General features: G+C 39.2%; 1 protein-coding gene across 4 annotated transcripts in view; it reads right to left on the bottom strand.

Moving 5' to 3' along the window:
- The window catches only part of CHRM3 (cholinergic receptor muscarinic 3), a 278,715-nt gene that overhangs the window by 45,010 nt on the left and 209,429 nt on the right, over positions 1-24,276 (bottom strand). The window contains exon 2 of one of the 4 annotated variants that reach the window (XM_068936462.1): positions 16,240-16,319. The exons of the other annotated variants lie outside the window; for them this stretch is intronic. The gene's annotated coding sequence lies outside the window, so the exon portion shown is untranslated. The remainder of the gene's footprint in view (positions 1-16,239; positions 16,320-24,276) is intronic. 4 annotated transcript variants of the gene reach the window in all.

Here is a 24,276-nt window from a genome sequence, read left to right as displayed (position 1 = left end):
TGGCCGGCTTTGTTTCTATTGACCTCAAACATAAGGAGACGTTTAGAAAAAGGACTCGTTATTCACAGCAAATGCTGTGTGTCGAACAGTTTACGTTCTCCTGCTTGCCTGGCACTGTCTGCAAAACGAGAAGAGAAGCTGTGGCAAAGCTCCACAGTCTGGAAGATGTCATATATCTGCTAAAGCAAATACTGAAATTTGTATAAGCCCAAGTGCTTTATTACCTCAAAAACCATATCGATAGCAATTGCTAGCCCTACTGCTGCACCACCATTTCTTTCGGTTAGATGCATCACAAATTCCTTTTTCATTCGGATGCATTCTTTTCCAAATTTACAAACTGTTGCCTAAATCTTCTTCCCTAATTCACAGAGCTCTAGCTCCCGTCCACGAGCTGGGACCTTCATAAAGGAAAATAATTAAATGATCCATTTTGGAATAGATATGTTAGCACTATCACTCACATGTGAAATGATGGGAAGTCTGCAAATAGAGGAAGACAAAAGGAAGACTCTAAATAGAAGTAGATTTCCAAGCACTCTCTCAGTATTCTTATTAACCAAAATCTTCCTAGAATACGATCTGGAAACCCTCATACACTTCATTCTTTGGCACTATATGTGATGTTGGTAGGCTGGCTGCCAGTAATCCCCAGGACTCAGGGACCCTGCAAGTTAAAAACTTGCTTTATGAACTGGTGCTTGAAAATTATCTTTGTTAAAGGAACAATAACAGTATAGCACGCTAACGAACTGTGCTAAGGATGGTATAGTGCTGCAAAACACTTGCAAAGGTTGTAATTGCACTGTCATGGATTCAGAAATTGTAACCAACTGCATCTTACATTGGTCTCCTGTTACTGCTGCTCCTCGTAACAATCCAGTACAAATATATAGGCAAGGCATATCATAGCAGAAGTTGCATCAAGAACTATATTCTTAGACTAAAGCTACCAATGACATAATTTAGGACATCTTATGGTAACCTGAAAATGATGTAAAAAGTTCCGAAATATTTTCCAAATAGAGAGATGAGGTCTCTTCCATCTTAAAAATCTGAGCAAAAATTGTGCATAACTTTCTTCAGTGTAACTACTAGACTTAGGAGCAGCCCAAAGCAGGCAATTTTGACAATCTAATTTCCTCATTACAATTAGTTTTGCTTATTTTGTTGTGAAATTATGATGTTTTTTCTTCCAGAATAAATCATACTGCCATATTTCACTCCTTCCTGACATTTCCTTCTATTGTTAGTTTAAATAAAAAATAAATACAAACATGACATGAATTTTGACTGAACAGTTCAACAAAATTTCCTGGTACTATCTCTTTCTGGCTCAGGGAGCTACTGAGATTTACTAATTCTGCTATCTTGAAACTCATAGGACTCTGTTCCCTTGTTTTCCAGCAAAAGTCAGAAAAATAATGTCGTATTGCTCAAAAGGCACAACACTGACACCTGTTTAGATTCTGTTACCATCCCTGAGAAGCTCTTTTAGTTGAAAAGGCACATATCTGTACTCATCTAAAACACCTATGATACTGTGTACTTCCAAACAATAAAGAAAACAGATCAGTTCAAAACACTAAATTTATATGTTAATATATTGTAATACATTACACTATTCATATTATCATTATTGTCATCTCAGAAACTAATTTACTGAAAAAAATTATTTGTTGGGACTGCAAACAGAAGGCTGCGCTATTACCATGCTTGAAAAATAAAGAGCCTATTTTCACAGGTATTTCAGTTAAAAAAGCAGGAAAAGAAAAAAAAATCAACAAAAAACCCCAAATCAAAAAAAAACCCCTCAGTATATATAAAGAGAATTGTTTTGGAATGGTCTTTCATAATGATATGCTAAAGGGATCACTGCATTTTGGTTTCCAGCTATTCTCACTATGTTGTTAAACTATCACAATCACTTCTCATCTTAGACCACAAACCAAAAACTCTAGACTTAAAAGAAAATAAAATGTGGGAAAATAAACAGGAAATGGTAAAGTAAACACATCCATCTGCAATGGAAACTTGTCTCTCAGAGTGTGCTCATTCTGACCTAAATAAAAGCATATTGAATATGATACTTAATATAACTGTTATAGCAAGCTGGTTACAAAGCGAGACAACAAGGGATTTACTTTATATTCAGACTTTTCATTGGAGATTTCACTGATTCTGTGAAGAAAAGGCCAAACTCCAAAGTCAATCTGATTTTACTCAGAAAACAATCCCTCTGCTTTGTATGAATTAAGTTTCAGGAAGTAGTCACCCAGTAACAAAGAAAGACACAGCTGCTGCCCAGAAGGGTGGACAGTCATGATTTAGCACGACGTTAGAAGCAAAGCTCACACAGTGGAAAGGGGAATGAGCAAACAGAAGAGGAGGACAAGTGTCAAAATAATAAAATGCCAGGAAGTTATCTGGAAGGGTATGTCCTAGAGAAAATGAGAACCGAAAGGCTGGGGACAGGAAAGAGGTCCGGAATGAAGAAATGCATTTGAAAGCTGTTAGCATAGTAAGAATGGGGTCATTCAAGAAGAGAAGAGGGTAGGTTTGATGTACTTTATTTTTGGACATCCTGTGTTCTCCTCCATCATTTCTGGATTTCGCTATAAGCTTTGCATTGTATCTGCTTATTTTATATTATATCCAGCTCCTTTTAACATTAAACCTGAGACAACACCCCATGACATATTTAATCTGTTAGTGTAGCTGTGCTCCTCAACAACACTTGCTGCAGGACTGACCTCCCTTGCTCTTTGCCTCTATGAATAAATGAGTCTCTGGACTGCCCAGTGGCTCCAGAGCAGTGACCTGTGAATTTACACGCCGAAACCCAAAGTGCACTGAAAGGAAAACGAAGGCTCTGGATAACACACTCATCCATAGTCCATTGATCTCCCGCATATAAGCAAATGTAACCCTGGATGATTAAAGCGAACCTTTCTCAGGGATGGATGGCCTAAAGCCAACCGATAGGTCAGCAAGGGACACATTTTCATTCAGCAGATCTTATCCTCAGTCTTTCATGTGCACATTTTTGTCACTTACTATTCATAGGTCCTGAAACTGTAAGCACACTGAAAAATGGAAACACTTTTGGGAAACGTTTCCCAGAAAGTATTGCCAGACTTATCCTCTTCCATTTCACCATGTAGTGTCTTTCTAGAGGTAGACAATACTCCTCTGTTCAATATCACAAACATTACAAACACTGCACAAAATAAAAGAGAACTTCTAAAATGTTAAACATAAACTTTGCCCGATATCGTGCAAAAGCATACTGTTAATGATTAAACTATTATAATAGTAATACATTCAGTAAATTGACTGTTAAAATTCCTTACCAATTTCCTCTTTATTTCTTCTGGCACTGTGCCATTAATTAGCAGAGTAAAAGTTCCTGCAAGATCTAGTTGTTATCATCTATACCTTAACTCGTTTGGCTTTTCTACATTTATCCTGACCTTGGAATTTTTTTGGCTTATGATCCTGGCTTTTAAGTTGATGACAACATTGCTGTTTTACACTCTCCTTTGCAATCCATCTTAATTCTGTGTGCGTGTGCGTGTGCGTGTGTCTGGAAAGTTTAGTTACTTCTTTAACAGCTTCAGTGATACACTTAAATATTAATAATTTTGCTCTTGAAATGGAACATTGCAACCTGTGTACATTGTACATGTAACATTGAGCCAAACTTCAACCTGCCAAGCCAAAAACAGTCAAGCGTGAGGATGTCTCATTCATAATCATATGAAGCCAGGCCTCATTGTTGCAACGTCCAGAGATGGCTGTATAATAGTAATTTTTTGAACTCTCAAGAGGAAATGTGGGACATTAGGCACTTGAAAGAACAAAAACAAATCAGTCAGAATTAAAACAAATCAATGGAAGATAGGCATAGAAGGGCTTTTGAAAATCCCATCAAATGCTGATGGCATCTTACGGTGCTTAAAAAAGTTTGCAAGTCTCACTCAAACTCCCACAGCTGGAAAAAAAACAAATACTTTTTTCTCTGGTTTGCTATATCAGATTTCTAACATAACCTGGAAAAATCCTTTTTGTCTTTCCTTCCAGAAATATTGTCTGGGTGGAATTTGACAGACTTGGCCATTTCTTAGCAACTATACTGGTCTGAGCTGTCTGGAAAACTAAGATAAACTACTGTTGTGCCTAAGTGGATATACACTGTATAAGCAGTAGTCTGGGATTTGACTTTTTCAAAGGACTGGCTCTGCGCTGAGGCTGTAGGACCTTGCCCCTGCACTACATTCTGTCCAGGCACAGCGAGGAAAGCTGGTTGTCGGAGAGAGGCTGCAGACAACTCTTTCTCAGCTGTACAGTTGTACAGCTCCAGAACGAACTCTCCTGCAAGCATCTCATCTCACTGCCTGCGGCCGACGTGTCATGGCTGCTTTCAATCAATCTAAGCACTAGCTGCTGACAATAAGCTTTCCAGCCTCTGCCTTGCGTCAGCAACAGGATTTGAGCTATTGCAGATGGACTCCATAGATCTATCTGTGAGGCAGATTTTTGGCTGAACCAGTTTTGCTAGCGCTAGTGTTTGGCCAAGGCAGGGAGAGGCAGAGGCAGCCAGGGCTAGTAGGGCAGGATTGCCCCTTGCAGCTTTGCTTCCCACTTTGAACATTTAACCCAACTGGGAAGCTGCAGTCTGGGAGCAGAGGCTCGCAGGCTGGTTCATGTGGCTGTACAGGCTTCGCAGTAGTCACTGAACGTCATAACCAAAGCGCAGGTGAATGCTGGAGGGAGAAGTGCAGAACAGAGCAGGGAATACCACATCTAAGCAGCTCAAGGTTTTCAGTGGAGTAACCATGCTTGTGATCTCGTCAAAGTATCACATGTACAGCATTTGTTTTGAAACAAACTGCCCTCAAAAGATATCCAATAGTTTAGATCAGAAACCCATATATGTATAATGAGACCATAAGTAACCCGAAATCATTTATCTTGTTTTCAAGTTGGACAATGAAACTAAATACTATCTATAACACTGGAGTGATAAGTCTTTCTGCCCAGAGTTTACAGATACTAGATATATTGCAGCAGCTCTTCACAATTCAGCTGACTTTCAGACTCCGAATGCACCAAACCCAGAAATAATACAACTACAGGTGTAAACCAGACAGTACCTAATATTCCAGGAAGAACTACTAACACTGGTGCATGTTATCGTAATAACTGCTTTGTGGGAGTCCTTCAGGATTCCATAGTCAGAGAATTTAGAGGTTAGGTGTGGGAACCTTTAGCCCTCAACCTAAAAAGCAGTGCTTGTAAGTTTACACTCTTAGCTAATACACAATTTTAAAACACCGCAGGAGCAAAACAGCACATCTGAAGCTAATTCATCAAGCAGTGAACTTTTCTTTTTTATAAATATGTTTGCAGTCTTGCAACAGATAAGTGATGGATATGGGTGCATCCACAGAGGTGAAAGGGATCACGACAGGCTCACCTTTAATGAGTGACTGCTCCCCATCCCATTACTCTGAATACAATCACACTGAAAGTCCAGCACGGGATGTCCAGTGAGAGATCCTCAAGACTTACTTTTCTGAAGTGCTGTACATTAAAAGCTCAAAGTCAAAGCAATGACAACAGCAAGACAAAAAATCTACTGTAAGACGAGGTTACTCTATTATACCGAGACACTATGGTGCAACACTTAATAACAGAGCTGACAAGACAATGACTGTTCTTTGAAAAAGTCTCAGGTTTTAAAATTTGATTTCATCCTACATTAATTCAAACACAAAAGGCTTTCAAACTTTTTTTTGTAGGAAAACTTGGAAGTGCGACAAAGCACCTCCTGTGTGACTACAGGCCTCTACTAGACTACAGAAAATCTAAACTAACCTCCTTTGTCCACCTGGCTTGCAAGCTCGGGACTTGCCCACTCTCCCTTTAAGCCTTCCACGCTTGACATAATTGATGACCATACTTTTGATCTGCTCTGGTTCACTTCTAAGACAAAACAAAATCTTTTGGTAGGGAAAAAGAAAGCTAAAATTTGTTTATTTTTCCCTTTTTTTTTAATGCCAGCTGCTTTAAGGGCTATATCCAGCTGTTTGGAGTGCTTCTACCTGTTTACTCTTCCTAATGGATCACTTTACATTTTTCTATGGATGTCTGTCCAAATATGCCACTGTTGTAATTTTTCATTAAATCAACGACAGTGAATAAATAATTCACTCCTCAAGTAATTGTCAGCCTTTCTAGAAGTACTTGAATTTCAAAATAAACACTTAGATGACCTCAGCCTCAATTAACCCACACCAGCAGGTGAAAGCAGGGGACTGGTGAAACAGAGTGCAGCCCCTGGATGTCAGAGGCTGTGGGATTACTGGATCAGAAGGATGCAGGAATAAATTTCTCCTTATAATAACTTCTACATTTTTCATCACATAGCCACTGAATCACAGATTTTTATTTGCTTGGATTTTTTGTTTTTGTTTTTGTTCTTTTAAACAACCTTTAGGCTATAATCTTAACATATGGTATAACCCATAGAAGTGTTTCTCTAAGTTTTTTTAATTTGACTCTTCTTTTTTGATTCATGCGTCTGCATTACTCCTGTGGAAGGCCTGAACTGTCTTTGAAGAAAGCATTTCCTAAAGTCTTTCAGTCATTCTCAAAGCCCTCGAGATCCTCAGGCAGGGTTACAGCTCGCCACCGTTCTATACAGGCAACTAAATATATTCCAAGTCTTCGTTATTAGGGATGCTTCTGAATTTAAAATCTGATAATATAAGAAGAATGTAGCAAATTAACAATAGGACAAATTAATAAAATTCTCCAGGAAAGCACTTTGCTTTGTTCCCAGGTTACTCAGGACTTTATTAATTGCCTATTCACCTGTCTAATTACAACACTTTCCTGAAATAACAATGAGCAAGTATTACAGAGATTCTATCTTAGCCTCATATTTCCCTTCATAAATGGTCAGCCTTTCATCTGATGAAAATTAAATAGGGTAGATTCACTAAGCAGCGTAATATAGAAAACTCTGCTAAGACTATTTGATTTTTAACAGCATGTTCCCCTGTATCCAATAGCTTAAATAGTCCTCTATTTCAGCTTTTTGATTACTTTGATATGTGCTACTCTGTCTTCTTGGAACCATCTTCCAGGAGGCTTATTGATTTTCTCAGAAATCCATTTTCTGATTTTCCAAAAGGCTATAAAACCGTCATTGTCCATATGATGAAACTGTTAATGGCACTTTACATATTGGTCTAGTTTCTCCTTCTGCTATTCCCTTCTATATGCCCTGAGAAATTTCCCTGAAGACGCATAAATTCTTTTATCTATAGTATGGCCCTGAACATCCTCAGCATCAGATCTCCGAGCCTCAGGGATGTGACCCTATGACAGGTGAGAATTTTAACAAGCATTTTTGATCACGCACAGTTTAACTTCTGTGGGAAATTCATCTTGTTGTTAAGATGGGTAGCTAAAGGAAACTGTGCTAGTAGGATTGTAGAGAACAGAAAAAAAACGTTTCTTAGATTTCAAACCAAACCAAATAGTAGGTACCATTTTATTAAAACTCCTAATAAAAGTATGTCAATATGTCAATCCAGATACAAAAATGGGCCTGACTGGACCTCGTGCTCCCACACAGAGATAAAAGTCCTATTTTCTCAGCCTTTTGTATGGCAACCCTAGTCCCCATACAAGCAGCCTGCAGCAGCCCCAGCTGTTTAACAGGGACTTGAATGGTTTCCAGCTGCTCCAGTCAGCTCAGTTCACCACTGGTTATTGCTTGGGCTGCACTCCATCTCGGATTATTTATATTATTAAATAAAGTGTTATGCCCTATAAGGAGAGGATTCTACAAAGTTTTCCAAGTAGGCATTTCTTACTCTACAGCGCTTACCACTGTATCTCTCAGGTATCTCTAGGACATGATGGTTCCTAGTATTAAAGCAGAGGAAAAATATTTAGCCAAAAAGAGGACTGAAATTCTGGGTCAGCTGAAATATTTACAGCTTCATGTTGAGGCTGCCACCTTTGTCAGTTAAAAGGAAGGCTAAGGAAAAAGAGGAAAGACTCAAAATTATGTGGGAAAGGATGTTCTGCCCCAGGAAATCTGGGCCCCCTAGCTCTTGCTCATTTGGAGACAATCCACAGGTTGCCATTTGTGCTCCATGCCCAGTGAGGACAAGGACCTGGCCAAGTGGAGTTGGCTAGGAGTGGAACAGAAGGAGAAAAAAGATTATCTTTCCTGTGCCTAGTAGAGCTGTCTCTCCGGTGTGCGGTCACTGGAGATCCGTGAGGGGAATTCAGTCTGAATCAGGCAGTAGGTCTGCCATGGACTTTGCTGCAGTAATTGCAACTCCTGGAATAAAGACCATTGCATTAAGCAATTATCTAATCCTAATTCCAGTTTGGACTAGGGTCTGAAGGAAATTGTTCAAAATGCTAGAGGTATAACTGTTTAAAAGAAACTCCGTAAAAATTTAAGCTCATAGAAGTCAGCAGGACTCTTCTTTAAAGGTCAACTTAACAGATTCTTCTTGCTATGACTTTAGTTCAGTTTTTTGTGAGTAAGATCACTGCTGCAATTCTTGTTCTCTTTTATATTGAGTTTCTAGCTGGCAAAAGTTGGAAGGCACTCAGAAACGAGATTTCCCACAGTTTCATCCAACTTCTGCTAGTTAGAAAACTGTCAACGCTGAAAGTACTACTGTCAGAGCTGAAGTAAAAAGAAATATAAGACAGGCAACATTTAATAATTTAAATTTTCCAAACATTTCTAGCTGGGAAACCTCAATAAAGTGTGAAAAATATTTATTTATAAATTAAAATGTCTCTATTTTTATTTTAAATTTGAAATATTAACAGAGGGGAATGAAATTCCCTGTGAAAATTTTATTTTACCATAAAACTGTATTTTCAGAGGAAATTAGCAGCCTCGAGTAGAATGATTTTTGTTCAGGACCTGCTCGGGAACAAGCATTCACTGAAAAATCTCCCTTCTGATTTTGGTAGAAGGTATACATGGACAGGAATTCTCTCGATTGTGGGTGATAATACTTTCACTTTTTCTGAAAATATGTAAATGTGAAGACTGCTCTTTTAAAAAGTTACACTTCAAGTCAAGTTTGATAAATATCACATTTTTTCTTATATTTCCTATCATATGAGTAAAGTAATTGTTGAAAGCAGAACATACATTCTGTCCCTCAAGTACTATTTATCATCATGCTAGCAGCAGTCCACAGATGCTGCAAGGGTTGCATGTGCTGACATTAACACTAAGTAAAGGTGCTATTAAATGCACATGTGCAACTTGAAGTACTGGAAGCGCTCTTACAGAGAAAACAAATATGAATTTCCTTGTGCTACACTGATCCTAGAAATAGAAGCAAGAAATACAGACTTTGAAACCAATCCACTAGTTTCCATTCTGTGTGTTTGTGGTCCCTCCTTTCTTTTTTATGTTCTTATTTATCAACCAATTATATAATCTGGGGTTGAATCTCAGCTATGCTTTTAATCTCCTGCAAAGGACAGCACAAGAAGGAGCTGTCCCATGCGCAGACTGAGAAAAGCCTCATACTTGTAGCATCATCCTTGCTTTACCCGAGGCAGGGGAGAGAGGCAATATGGGGCAGCATGTACCTAGCATCAAGTGTATTTTCTCCACAGTGGAAGCCGACCGAAAGCCCCAGGCAGCCCTGAAGAGGTGCTCTCCGTCCATGCTGATTCTGCACCATGGAGGCTGAGCTTCTGGCCCTGCCTTATGCCATTCAGACAATAAATGTAAATGATGCACCCAGATTCCTCTGCATGGAGGGACTTGCTGAGTCACATGCCAGACTCCTAAGAGAGAGAGTCAGGTTTTTATATTTAGCTTTCCTAGCTGCTCAGCTGGACAAAACAGAGTAACAGACTTTAACAGTCACCTAAACACATGATTTAAAAAAAAATCTTAGAACACAGCTGACTTCTCTAGCAGCTATAGATTTTTGGTATCTTCCCTCAACCAGGTAGATGACTAGTTTAACCAGACAACTTAACTGTAATTTTTAGAATTTAGGCCAAAGAAACATGACAGTGACCTAGCTGATTAATCTGTAACCATCCTAATGATTCCTGAAGAATAAGACTAAATAAACAGAGAACATTTTTATCATATGAGCTTTTACTTCTGTCATCTTATGGGAGAAACTTGGACCTAATTGAAAAAAAAACTTCCTGCGAGCTTGAAGTCTAATAGTTTTCTGTAACTGTTTTTGCATAAACTCTTCTCTAAGAAATACAAAGCATGGGGCTAAAAACTTTCATTATACGTAATATTTAGTAGCGAGAAGAGAACACAACAGAAGAGAGACCTACCATTGCTTGCTTAAACTAGATGGAGAAAAATTCCTTCTGATTGGAACAGCTGTCCACAAATGGGCCAAGCACACAAACTGGAAGAACAATATGCCTTGTGTTTGAAGAGGAAAAAGTCAATATAAATCAAAAATTCATCCAGGGCATAACTGGAGATGCTTACCATTACAGTGACACCACCATAAAGAAAAAGATCAGAAAGCAGCTAAGGGAATGAAGGGTGTCTGGAATCTCTCTAACACATGTGGGTAACACCTTATGTTGTAAAATGGATGAGACAATACTGCTTACTAGTATGCAAGTTAGGAAATATTGATGTGTGACGCTGAGCAGCGATGTGAATAGTAAACCTTTTCGGTTGCTGTTCACCAACAACTTCTTTCCCTACTAAATGGGCGGGAGAAACTCTGTTGTAAGAGTTTAACAAGTACTGAGCAGTGCCATTCACCACTGGCAGAAACTCTGATACGAGAAAGGGGTCCTAAACGCTGCAGCAGAGATATGCTGAATGTCACCCCTCCTTCCCTTCCCAAATCTTCTACCAGCTCATTCCTGTTTCCCACAAAGTTTAGCTATTCTTTCCCTACCAATGCACTGGATCTGGGCGGTGGACTCTAAAGGTCTATTATTCACTCTTCTGTTGACAGCAACACATTAAGTTTCTTAATTTACAAGGAAGGACATGGATGTTACCCAGTCTACCCTCATTCGTCCATCCATTTTATTCTGTAAGATGACATACATACCAGGATTTTACAGTTGCAAAACTTTCCCTTCAGAAAAGACTAAGAGGACAGAGGAGCTGCAGTTTCATGTTGCACAGGGTGACATTTTGCCCAAAGACATTGGTATTGGTACAGTTGCAGAAGCACAGTATGGCCAGGAAGAAGGGTAAATGAAAGCACACTGCAGCTATGTGACATCTGGAAGCACACTGCTTGCCAGAGAATAGAAAAAAAGTCAATGGCAAAATGTAATACTGGATGCAGTAGTAAGGGGGAAAAGGAACTGAGGGAAAGGGATTTGAGCATGGAGAAAAGATGCAACATGAAGGATAGCAAATGTATTGAAAACTGAAGTAGGGTTGTACTTATTCCACAGCAAAACTACCTGTACTTATGCTGCAGCCAACCATCAATTGCTGACATGGTCTGGAATAGTTTGTGCAGCTCTGGCCTTTCAAAGTCAGGAAAGAGGCTGCAGCAGGTGCACAGACTGCTGGGTACCACTACCATTGCTAATACTATTACTATTACTACTATTATCCTACCTGCGAGGATGATGAAGGGAGCTCAGCCAGTTAGTGGAGTAAGAGTTGGGCTTGCTTATTTTAACAGAGCTCCACAAAAGCTGAAGGCTTTTTCAGTGAGAAGCTGAAGATCATTATTTCTATCCATAAATGAAGCAGCAGAGAAACTCCCCAAGAAAGAAAATGTGTAGTATAACACTATAAGAACATATATAAAGGGAGTTACAGTAATATTTGAATATAAGAGTAAAAAGATTAAAATGCAGTTTAAATTTCCATTATACATTCCAAGACAGATGGAAAACGCTAATATGTTGCTGCCCTCTTTGCACAGTACATTTCACTGTAGTCTCTCATTATGCGTTGCACTAAATTTATATTCTTCGTTAAAAGAGTCCTAATTTCTTCAGAGGGAAGAGGCAGCAAATGCCTACTGTGAATCTGTGCAATGATGAGCTCTTTTAAGATTAAAAAATGTATGAAAAGCTGTATAGCTGAAAGGGAAAAATCAGCTATGCTGTTCATTAAAATTACTGTTCTGTTTACTAATAATACAGTGATGTAGGAGAACATAAACAGAATTTTAGTTCCTAGGAAGCCCCATAACAGCAATGGGAAAAAGATCTGATATTCAGTCAAATTTTTGTCTCACGATGCTTGTACATGCAGCCACGTCCACAGCATATGAGCATATGGGTGAGCATTCCCCGTGCGTAGCACAGGTGCTATTATAATCATTTTTTCTTACACTGAAATGGTTTCTGTTACCTTGAAGCATTTTCATTCAGTGAAATGAAGTGTGCTTAACAGCACACAACAACAGTGCTCTATAACAGCATAGGATAAAGAGCAGAAAAGAACACAATTATCTATCTATCTAACCTTTTTCAGATAGGCTTCCCTGCTGCCATATCTCTTGTAAAGTGTAAAGAGAACAGAAAGCCACTTTTTATTCTACTCCGAATGCACAGTACTGCAGCTCCTAAAATAAAAGGGTGTATAAATTCACTTGGAAACAGATGGGGTTCAGATGGAAGCACAAGGATCCTGGGACATGTCCACTACCTATGTCAGGTGGCTAATTGCTGTTTTCCCTGGGAGACAAACAGTTAAGAACCTGCTGAACATTATGTTCTGAACCTTTGCTTTCTCAGATCCTTCTTCTTAGAGTTATTCTCCAGGATTTCAGCGTTACAAAAAGGCTATAAAACTGTAGAATTAAAATAAAGTAGCTAGTACCTTACCCTCCACAAGTAAACCAAGAAGAATCTGACAATCTGTAAAGTGTGACCATCGCAGGAAATGAGAGAGGTCTTCTGATGTTCCAAGTCTTGTCATCTCATACTTGAAATACGTTTTGCAACCTCAGTAGCTTGGAACTGAGTTCACGGTCACAAGGGGAGAGGTTACGTTATCATTTAAAGTTGCAAATTGTTTTAATGGTATTTTACCATTTGAGACATTGGACCCTTTCCAATAAGTGCTGACAAAGACTGAATGTAAACAGAACCCCTAAATTAAATGACAGAGCTACTGAAAAGATCAAGAACGCACTTTGGAGGAAAGAGCACTATCGGTCCCTTTTCAGCATAGCCTCTAGCACACAAATGTTAGGGCAGGAAACCAGGCACAGAGCACAATTTGTGTGTGTGTGTGTGTGTGTGTGTGTGTGTGTGTGTGTGTGTGTGTGTGTGTGTGTGTGTGTGTGTGTGTGTGTGTGTACAAAGTTCACAAAGTGGGGAAAAGCAAGTGACTGGGATGCTTTTCAAGATCTTTTGATCTTGAACATAAAAAATGTTGCAAATACTGACACTAAATTATAACATAATGAAGAGAATGAGTTGGAAATAGAGAAATCTCTTATTTTAGGCAAACAATTGATAGCCCTTGGGACTGCTTTTCTGTAAATGCTGAGACTTGTTTAAGAATGACTCCTTCTGAAAATTAGAGCTGGAAATTATTTTTCTGCTGCAGTGAATTAATATCAAAACTAGCAATGGAAAAAAGAAGCCAGGACTCCTACTCTCCTTAGCCAGCCTTCATACCAGAATTATCCAAATGGAGGACTCTGACCTGGATCTAGACCACAAGTAGACTTTGCTTAATCTGGCCGACGCCAGAGACGTCTGTGATGTCTTGTGCACTTCTCTGGGAGATGTTGACTTTTTTCCAGCCTGTCCTAGAGCAGTAATGACTTACCATCACAGTTGCCAGCTGTGAAAGTGTTTTGCTGTGCCTGGCTTACTCCATGGAGCTGGGCCCAGTACCCTGCTTCCTGCAGAACGGCACTGGGCAAAAATGCCCACTAGACTTTGCCGGAAAATGACAAGAGAAATAGCTAAAAATCTATTGGTAAACCTACCCTTCACCCTTCCCCTCCTAATTCAACACATCAACTGATATTTTTCTAAAATAAAGCCAATAAAGACTCTTGCTACCTAAAATACAGCCAATAATGGCTCCTGCCTTGCATACAAAATAATTTCACAGGAATGAGTCTGAACAATCAATATTCAAAGCTAAAATTTTATTCTCCCACCCCCGAGCACATTCTTATGCATTCAATCCTCATCACAAGAAAAAGCCCCCAAAGAGAAATATATTTGGTGGCCCAAAACTTGTATTTGGTTAACAGGAGAAAAATGCCTATTTCTTTTCCAAAAACCATCTACCGTGTCCTTTCCATGTTAGCTAAAGCCATTTTTTGCAAGTAGAATTACTGCAATGCATCACCATGACAGAGGCAAACATTATAGTAACCAGATCACAGTAACGGCGTTGCACATTAATTGAAGTTATCACTCCATATTGTATCTCCTGGAAATCAGTATGAATTATGTGAAACAAGTGTCATCTTCTCCCTACAAAAAACAATGCTTAATAGCCAGAGCTGGTTAGAGACGAAAATAATTGATGGAAGAGTTTTTCATTAAAAAATATTATGTCAGACTTGAAATGTTTTGCTGGAACATAATTCTTCTGATTACATCATTGGACACATTTCAGAATGATTCAGTTCTAACATACAGTATTTCACTTTCATCAAACTCTCATTCAGCTGAAGTAATATATGTGATATGTGATAAAGTATAAATGATATGCTGCACCTATATTTCATTTCTATAGATACCACATACTTTATTACTTATTAAATACCTATGTTACAGTAAGGGCATTTCAACACTTCTTCCAAGCAATAAAATAATCAAATCCAAGTATTGATTTATATGTCCTTCTTGTATGAAAGCCAAATATCAAAATATCAGTTTCCCATAGAATATTAACTACATTTCCCCAAGAATTCTTTTCAGAATACAAAATAGGAGAGAGAGGACCTTTGATCTCCACATTCAAAAGACACTCCAGGTGGGTTGCTGTCTTTCTCAACTCCTGTCTGAGAGCTTCAATTTCCATAGGACAAGGGAAGAAACAAGAGGTAGGTATGATGCATTGCTAGTTTGAGCTCTGAAGTCTGTGGGGTGATATAACTGAACTTCGTGTCCTGCTGACCCTCAAAAGCTCTTGGCTAACGTTTGTCTTGCACCTCTGCCTTGTAAGAAACTGGAGCTACAAGAGAAGTGGAGCACCTATAGGGCAGAAAGAGTGCCTGAGCTGGGACCTGAGGACTCCTGTTCTCAGATCGTTAAGTTCATCTGAATTAACTTTCCCAGCTGAAGTCTCTCTGGAAGAAGTTGGATGTTCAGAGTTACTCCTGCCTGTGTCTCTGAGTGATATGACATTGCTAGCTAAGTTGGCACAGGACTTTCTGATGACTTTCTGGAACAGCAGTTTTTTTGCCTTGTTCATGTTGCTTTCTGGGTATCTCTTTTGCCAATGGCTGCTAAGTCTTTGCTGAGGAACATCAGGCTTTCAATTTTACTTTCAATTTCAAATACTGAATTTCAGTTTTCATCTATGCTTTTGTTTCACCAGGACAAACACACTTCGAGAGCTCAGATTATTGACTTCTGTACGCAACCTCAGAATTTCTGTGGTAGAAAGAGCTGACACTGTATTGAAGAAGCAGGACCATAAAAAAAACAACAAACAGTGGTTTCATTAAGATTGACTTGTAAAGTTGCCTGCTTCCTAAGGCCGCTTTTCATCTTAAGAGTGATTTGAGAAAGCCAGTGGGAGATTTGCCTTACCTCTGCGTTGTGGCAGATATGTGTGCACATTAGGTGGATGAGGAATATGGGTGGCTACACAGGCCAGTTGGTTTAGTGGAGCTGAAGTAATTAACTGAGGTCCAGAGGACATAAGGACCCTTGCACTTGAGGATAGGGAAAGTGGCTCATTGCATCACATTTCTGCACTGTGCCAACACCCTGCTGAGTTACACTGGAGGCCCGAGACCCACGCCTCAACGACATAATGCTTTAATTGATTAGACAGACTGAATCATCATATCATTTGCATAATTCTTCTACTTTTTTGAACTTCCAACTTAATAGGAACAGCCAAAATTTTTAGATTGCAAATAATCTTAGAAACATTAGGCTCTCTGAACTTGCTTTCTATTTATGTCTAGGCTGAATATTTTAACACATAAAACTCTGCATTAATGGCACAGTAATGTCTGCACCATTTAGATGCTGTCTGTAGTTTCTCAAGGTACTTACTCTTGTTTGAATATTGAACAGCTGTATCCATGGTTTGCTGGAAAGTATTCTGGCTGTTTTCCTTAGGCCTCTTCAATGCTCTGGTTTAGTACACAGGAAAAATAAGTACTTCAGGAATTGGATCTACAAGTTCTGAAGGTATTTTAGAAATCTTTGGAGGTATTTTAGTTTAGTTTCTCACCTTGTTTCTTACATAATCATTGCTTATATATCAGACTGCATCTTTCTATGCTATTTCATTGTATAGAGATATTGTGACAAGTGATCTGAAAGTGTCAGTAAGCCTAAAGTCTTGAAGAATCAAAAATCTTCATTCAAAAACAGGGAGAGGGAAATATGAAAAACTGCTTAGCAATTTCACAGCAGTTAGCGAATCTGATGGACCAAACATGGAGCTGCCAGAACAAATTTTCATACGAAGAACTGAAAAAAACCTCCAAAATCTGCTATGGTGGCAAAGCTGTCTGCCTAATTTAACTTGATGTAGGAAGGCATGATTGGCAATTGAGAACGAGAAGAGTATTTCCTCAGGTGCCATATTAAACATATCACTAGTAAGCGCTTACTTCTGAGGAACAATGTAATCTGTAATTATTTTCTCTCTTTCTCAGAAAAAGAAAAGAGTCTGACTCTCCACTAGCTTGTATGAGAGTACATGAAGACTGAATATAACAATCCCAAGAAAATTAAAATGCTGTAAGTCTGCATAATGAACAAGAGGCCATTAAACAGTGATTCAGCTCTCTCAACTTTAATTTTTGCCTAACCTTGAAAGTACCTGTAAGTGCCTTCTTTGAGGTGAGAGCTCACTGGATTTAAACTTCAGACAGTTACATAATCCCAGTAGTACACTTAGAGGGAGAAATCAGTGTCTGTGTCTCTGCTAAAACACAATGGAGACCCAGGATTTATCAGCCTAGCCTAAATAATAGCAGTGAAACTTCAGCACAGTATCCTGGTGCTGAGTGAAGGACAGGAAAAGCTTCGTTCTGGACCCTTCCCTGGCTCATGTGATTTGGACCCAAATCTCCTATATTCTGACTCCTCAGGACTCACAGGGCTGTTCTAGGACATCCAAAAGCAGGTCAGGAGCTTTCATAAGGAAAATTATATTCTGATTACTCAGCAGTTAATAAATCAGAGGAAATCATCTTGTTCCTCCTCTGCCTATATAAAATTAGCTCTCAATATATATTATTTATTTTGATTTAAAATTCAGATGATAAAGGTCCTACTCTTTTCATAGGCAGACTCTAAGATCTTAAAGCTCTCATAGCTAAGAAGCTTTCTTTCCCAATCAAAGTTGAATCCTTTTCATCTATCCCATTGCATCCAGCCACATCCATTTGGAGTATTCTAATCAACTCTTGCTTTTTTGGTGTTTACATTCCTCAAAAGCTTGCAGTTCTTATCTTCCTCCTATAAAGTTTGTTTTCGATTTTACCCTTTATAAGTTAGTCCTTTGGTGCTACAATTGTGTTTATCCTTTTGTTATCCCTTTCTGGAGAGCTTACATTTTGTCAGCGCTTGCAGCATGCAACCATCTAGAATCAAATTTTAGGTGTAGATTTGTCAGCGTTCTTGTCATGTTAAAAGCCAGCGCACACAAAAAGTGTCATCACGTCTTTGCAAACTCACATCAATTTTGCTCTTTTTATTCATTTGTTTCAGTGTTAATGCCCAAACTTGGTAGGGGCACCATTCTTTTGTTCTGTATTCTGTAAAGCAGCTAGCAAAAATGGGTCTAGGTGCGCAAGCGTGGAAAGGTCCTAAGTGATATGGAAATACAAAAAACAATTTGACTTTGCGGTCATTGCTATTCATTTGTGTTTGTATGCAACAATCTTAAAATCAAACGTTTGATTTCACTTTTCTCCATATCAATACATACAATTATCCTCTTGTTAGAGATCCTTAACTTAGTACAAAGTGCAAACTTTTTGTATATCTTCTTGGGGTTTTGCAAGCAGTAAGTAACTGGTCTCATCTGAAATGGTGTTATATGTCCTGTCTGTGATCTTAGATGATATATAGATTTTACAACTTTAATTTTAGAAGGACTAGCATATGAAAGGAAAGATCCTCTCTAACTGGGTACTGGACCAGCTAAAATCCCCAAAGTGCTGATGGGAAAAAAGAAAAAAATGGAATACAGAGAATACATAGATGGAAAATTAAGGTTAATACAAAGGGTGGTGGGATTGGGATTGTAAAATGGCTTGTTAGACAGTCTTTAATGCTGATTAACACTCTCCACCTGTCCTGTGTGCTGGATGGATGTTGACAGACCACAGGAACCTATATACTGTTGGTGGCTCCATGGAGGAAAGTATTTCAGTGATTCTCTTTAAATAAATATTTACATTGGAGCTAAATCCCACAGGTTGATAATCTCCTTGAATTTTACAGATTTTGATTACTCAGTCCCTATAGAAAATTTGCAAGGATCCATTCTGGATGGTGGTAAAATATGTTTTCTCATCTGCATCGCATGAAAGACTGATATGAAAGAAAAATGCAAACAGATAGCAAATAATGTAAGATTAAAAGCAAATATAAAACATACAGACTTAGGAAAAAACTTAGAAATGTAATATCTACGTTTTTTAAAAAAGCAGGTATATACAGCTGAAGAAAACCAACTATTCATATGAAAAGTGGGTCTGTCATCATCCTAAAAGCTCTATTCTATTGCAGCATTTTAATTAGACTTCCACATATTCTCTATGATATGGCAATTTCAATTTTAACAAGAATATTACTTTTTGCAAAATATGTTTCTCCTAAATAAATTTGGCAGACAGATTTTCAGAAGACTACTCATTTAATGGTTTGGTGTTATGTCACTGTGCATGACAGATGTTCAGCTAATACGATGCTTTACTTAATTTTTAAAATTCACAAATATTGTGAAAATAAACTGTAACACTATGCTTGATCAATTTTTTATTCATGCAGTGCAGCATCTATCAGTTTACATATAGTGTATTCAGAGTTGCTATAGTTACTCCCTAAACTGGAAAATGAATCTTTTAAGTTCAGAGATGAGGCTTTCAAACTGCACTGCTAGGTCGAAAGGGACACTGCTTCTCACTGAAATAATTTTATCACAAAAAAATCAGAACACTGATGCTAGCGAAACTACACACAGCCCCCCTCTACTCTTTGTGCCAAAGTACAGCCAAGAATAATGTGTGATATTATCAGTGAGTCTTCACTGCAGTTCTCTGTAGGTGGCAAACATAATACAAGCATTGGCAACTCAGCATATAAACTAACGGCAATTTTCAAATGATGTAATAGAAATGCCAGGGCAAGTACAGAAAGGTCAGTAAAACATACACACACTGGCAAGGATCCTAACACTTAGAAATGACTTGAGAAAGAAATTAGAGGTGTCCTGTTGACTCACTGAAAATACTATTGGTGAAGATCGTAAAAAAGAGAAGAAAAAAAATTCAGTCTTCACATGCTTAGTCTCAGGAACAGTTCCAGGATCTGATTGTTAGTTGTATTTTCTAGTATGCTAAACACACAAATAATGGCTTGTGACATAAAACCTTTTGTGACCTTTTTTTATTTTCAGGCCTTATATGGTTCTGGCTGGTGCCCACAATCTGCTGAAGGGAAAGCTGGACAGAAAGGCTAAAGTTAATAGACCCTCAATTCTCCTTTAATTGTGGATCTGAGGATGGTATTACAAGATTTTATACTGATTGAAGTGCATTATACTGCGGTTGGTTTTGATTCAAATCCAACCCCTCCGGCACCTCACAGCTTCTGACATTCTGGGTACATTTTGCTCACGATACATTTTAATGGGCGGGACTGAGGTAGAAAGGGTGCACAAGGAACGTCTGCCTTGCAGTCAGCTTTTGCAATCTTTGCGAAGTGAGTAGAAACATTTTCCTTGGGCCCATCAGTCCAGTCCATACATCCTGTATTCCCCCACCACACATGCTGTTTTTTCATTTCCAATAGAAAAAACAGTGAAATTAATCATTGGGCAGATAGACAATAATGCATCAATAACAGAATTGAATTAACGACTGCTGATAGGAAAAGTAACTAATTTCATAGTCTTAACCTTATATTAAGAATCGAATCAATACTAATATGAGGTAAAATGCACTGGACAAGCACATTACTAAGTTAAATGATCACAATAAGGGATCACAGCTCCAACATACTGTTAAGTTTATTTGTGAGAGGAAATACCAGTAAGGTTTAGGAGTAAACAAAACATATTTTGAAACAAAAAGTGACAAGAGAGGTTTAGTAAGTTTGAAGAGAGTTTTGTACTTGCTTAACAGTCCTGGGTATTGTACAGAGTGCTGCTGTGCCAAGTACTAGTGAAGGGTAAGCACAACAAATTTCATATCTGTGAATCTTAAGCCATCTGCAAAAATCTATGCTGGGACTGGCACTAAAAAGCAATAATATATCTAATTTGGATTCAAATTCAATATTCCTCAGGGTAGCTTGTCTCCCGAAAATAGCTCTTTTCTGGCAGTGGTTATCTTTCTATTATGCATAAGTCCTGTTGCAAATTAACCAGAACCCAATAACTAAGAACTTTAGGGGACCCTTCACTATGAAAAAATGATAATATGTAAAATATTCAGCTTTTTATTCAACGGATGTAGTTTTTTTCTTATTCAAAGTCCTGTTTACTGAATAAAATAAGTTTTTACTTTGTTCTTTAAAATAGTTTTTCTGCAGCTGGCATGATATATGAATACAAAGGAAACAGTCAGAAGGCAGAAGTAATATCTCCTATTAGACTAGTCATGATAATTAGGAAAAGAGGATAGCTTTTGGATTCAGAGTTAAATGATATATTTTCTTTGTCAAGGAAGTCAGCATGAAGAATAGCCTATCCCTGCATTGCAGCTCCTCATATGACCTTTGCTGTCAGTGCAAGCGTTAAAGTTTATGCCATGTCATAAACTTTTCATCAATATAATCCAAGTTAATAATAATCCCTTTTTCGGAAAGGGGCTTTTTTGGTTTGTTGTTTGTTAAATCAATTCATTAGTAAGAGCATGGTATCCTAAGCAGCTGTATCAGAAAAGCTATGGGGACAGCAGAATGTGGTGCTGGGGCAGGAATAAGTCACTAGGAACGGTTACACTTGCTACTGAGGCTGTTCCCTTGTGGAAATCCAGTTTTGCAGTTTCATCACCCAGCTTATCATAATGAAGCAAAACCCAAGCTAAGAAAAGGTCAGGCAAAAGTGTTTTTAGCTTAAGCTTACAACGCTTTTGAGTCAGATGACTTGGGTAAAACAGGTAGGTAGCACAATTTAGGAAGAGAAGAGATGATAAACTGGGAGATTTTGGGACACAGAAAGAAAATACGCTTTGGGAATCAGAAATTAAGACTCATGCCAGCAGAAAGACTGTAATATGACATAAAGCCAAGGTCTCTGCTGAGTCCATTGTGTTTTGGTAACCAAGAAAGGCATGAATTACACTTCCAAGACTCTTCTACAAAATTTCATTTATAGGCATCTCACCATGATCATGATTGAGGCTAATTTCAATATGAGGTGATTATTTTATAGGAAATAGCCTCCAATAGTAGCTTAGCATTTCTATTCTCCATCCATGTTCTGTGTAAATTCATTCCGGTATGTGTTCATGGTTGACTTTTTGCTAAAATCTTCATGAGGGCATTGAATAGAGTGGATAAAGTATAGTCATTTTGGGTTGAGAATTTGTAGGATCCATGGATTTTGCAAGGTATTTTTAGGGAGCATATGTTCACAGATTTTGCATTGTGGCTCTGGTTGTTCAGTTCACTATGTAGGCACTTAAGGCAGCTGAACTTTAGACTCCATTTACTATTGGCAAGATCAGCACTGACCATAACAGAAGATTTCATGCCTCGTTCATATGAAGACTTCCACACAGAGACACCTAAATTTAGGTGTCTTAATCTCACATTAAATCCTGTCCAACCAATTTCTAGAAATCATGCATTACCTGCAGAATAAGTACACTTTTTCCCTGTCACTGAAAGCATGCTGTCTTAAAGCATGAATGGACATGCCTCATTTGAGAGGGACGGTACAACTGGTGTGACTGATCTGACAATGTATGTGATACTATCAGAGCCCTATGTCGCTGTGGGGAGAGCAGAGCAGATTCAGTTGTTCTGCATATACATGCAGGGTAACAGGACTTCTGGCACCCTTCATGCTAACAAACCCTTCAGGACTGGAGGGTAAGGCTTTGTTCATTTTCATGCCTGTTTTGCATTTGGCCAAATTTACGTAATTTGGAGCTGTAACCTGGGGAACAGAATCACCCAGCATGCCGTTCTGGGCAGGACTAGAAAGCAATGAATGTACACACAAGCTTTAAAACTTCAGTTTTAAATCCCACACTTGGTTCTGTACCGGTAGATTTTTACAGGCGAAAGTATATCTCTTCACTGTAAACTAGCTACTTTTGTTCTGAAATCTCTGAGAGATAATCACAGAATCACAGAATGGTTGAGGTTGGAAGGGACCTCTGGAGATCATCTCGTCCAACCTCCCTGCTCAAGCAGGGTCACCTAGAGCATATTGCCCAGGATCACATCCAGACGGGTTTTGAATATCTCCAGCGAAGGAGACTCCACTACCCCTCTGGGCAACCTGTTCCAATGCTCTGTCACCCTCACAGGGAAGAAGGTTTAGGTGGAACTTCCTGTGTTTCAGTTTCTGCCCATTGCCTCTTGTCCTGTTGCTGGGCACCACGGAGAAGAGGCTGGCCTCATCCTCTTGACACTCCCCCTGCAGATACTCGTACACGTTGATGAGATCGCCTCTCAGTCTTCTCTTCTCCAGGCTGAACAGGCCCAGCTCTTGCAGTCTTTCTTCATAGGACAGGTGCTCCAGCCTCCAGTAGTGCCATGTCTCTCTTGTACTGGGGAGCCCAGAACTGGACACAATACTCCAGGTGAGGCCTCACCAGGGCTGAGTAGAGGGGCAGGATCACCTTCCTCCACCTGCTGGCAACACTCTGCCTAATGCACCCCAGGAGACCATTGGCCTTGGCCACAAGGGCACACTGCTGGCTCACGTTTAACTTGTCCACCAGCACTCCCAGGTCCTTCTCTGCAGAGCTACTTTCCAGCAGGTCAACCCCCAGCCTGTACTGGTGCATGGGATTATTCCTGCCTAGGTGCAGGACCTTGCACTTGCCTTTGTGGAACTTCATGAGGTTCCTCTCGGCCCAGCTCTCCAGCCTGTCCAGGTCCCTCTGAATGGCAGCACAGTCTTCTGGGGTGTTAGCCTCTCCCCCCAGTTTAGTATCATCAGCAAACTTGCTGAGGGTGCACTCTGTCCCTTCCTCCAGGTCATTGATGAATACATTGAACAAGACTGGAGCCAGGACTGACCCCTGGGGGACACCACTAGCCACAGGCCTCCAACTTGACTCTGCGCCATTCACCATATCTAGTCCAACCCCCCTGCTCTAGCAGGGTCCTCTAGAGCACATCATTGCACAGGATCGCGTCCAGGCGGGTTTTGAATATCTCCAGGGAAGGAGACTCCACCACCTCTGTGGGCAACCTGTTCCAGGGCTCAGTCACCCTCACAGGAAAGAAGTTTTTCCTCATGTTCAGACGGAACTGCCTGTGGTTCAGTTTCTGTCCATTGCCTCTTGTCCTGTCGCTGGGCACCCTGGAGAAGAGTCTGCCCCATCCTCTCAACACCCTCCCTTCGGATACTTGTACACGTTGATCAGATCCCCTCTCAGTCTTCTAATAATGGAATCTCAGGCAATTTTTGTGTCACTTTCAGTATAAAAAACTCACTGTAATTGGAATCGTGGACTTTGGTATTTGAGATTCTGGTGAATTAGAAGAGATTAAGAATTCCTTATGCTCTTGAATGTAACCTTCACTTTCAGATTTCATTAGCCTTCCTAAAGGACAGAATGAGCTAACATGAAAGGAAAGATATAAGTGTATTTGTCTGGAGATTCTCTGCTGGTCTTTTAAACTAAAGTTACTTTCTATGTACAGTATTTACATGCTAGGATT

The sequence above is a fragment of the Struthio camelus genome, chromosome 3 (assembly GCF_040807025.1).
Source record: "Struthio camelus isolate bStrCam1 chromosome 3, bStrCam1.hap1, whole genome shotgun sequence".
In the NCBI taxonomy this organism is placed as follows: domain Eukaryota; kingdom Metazoa; phylum Chordata; class Aves; order Struthioniformes; family Struthionidae; genus Struthio; species Struthio camelus.
This window is presented reverse-complemented; position numbering and strand designations above follow the sequence as displayed.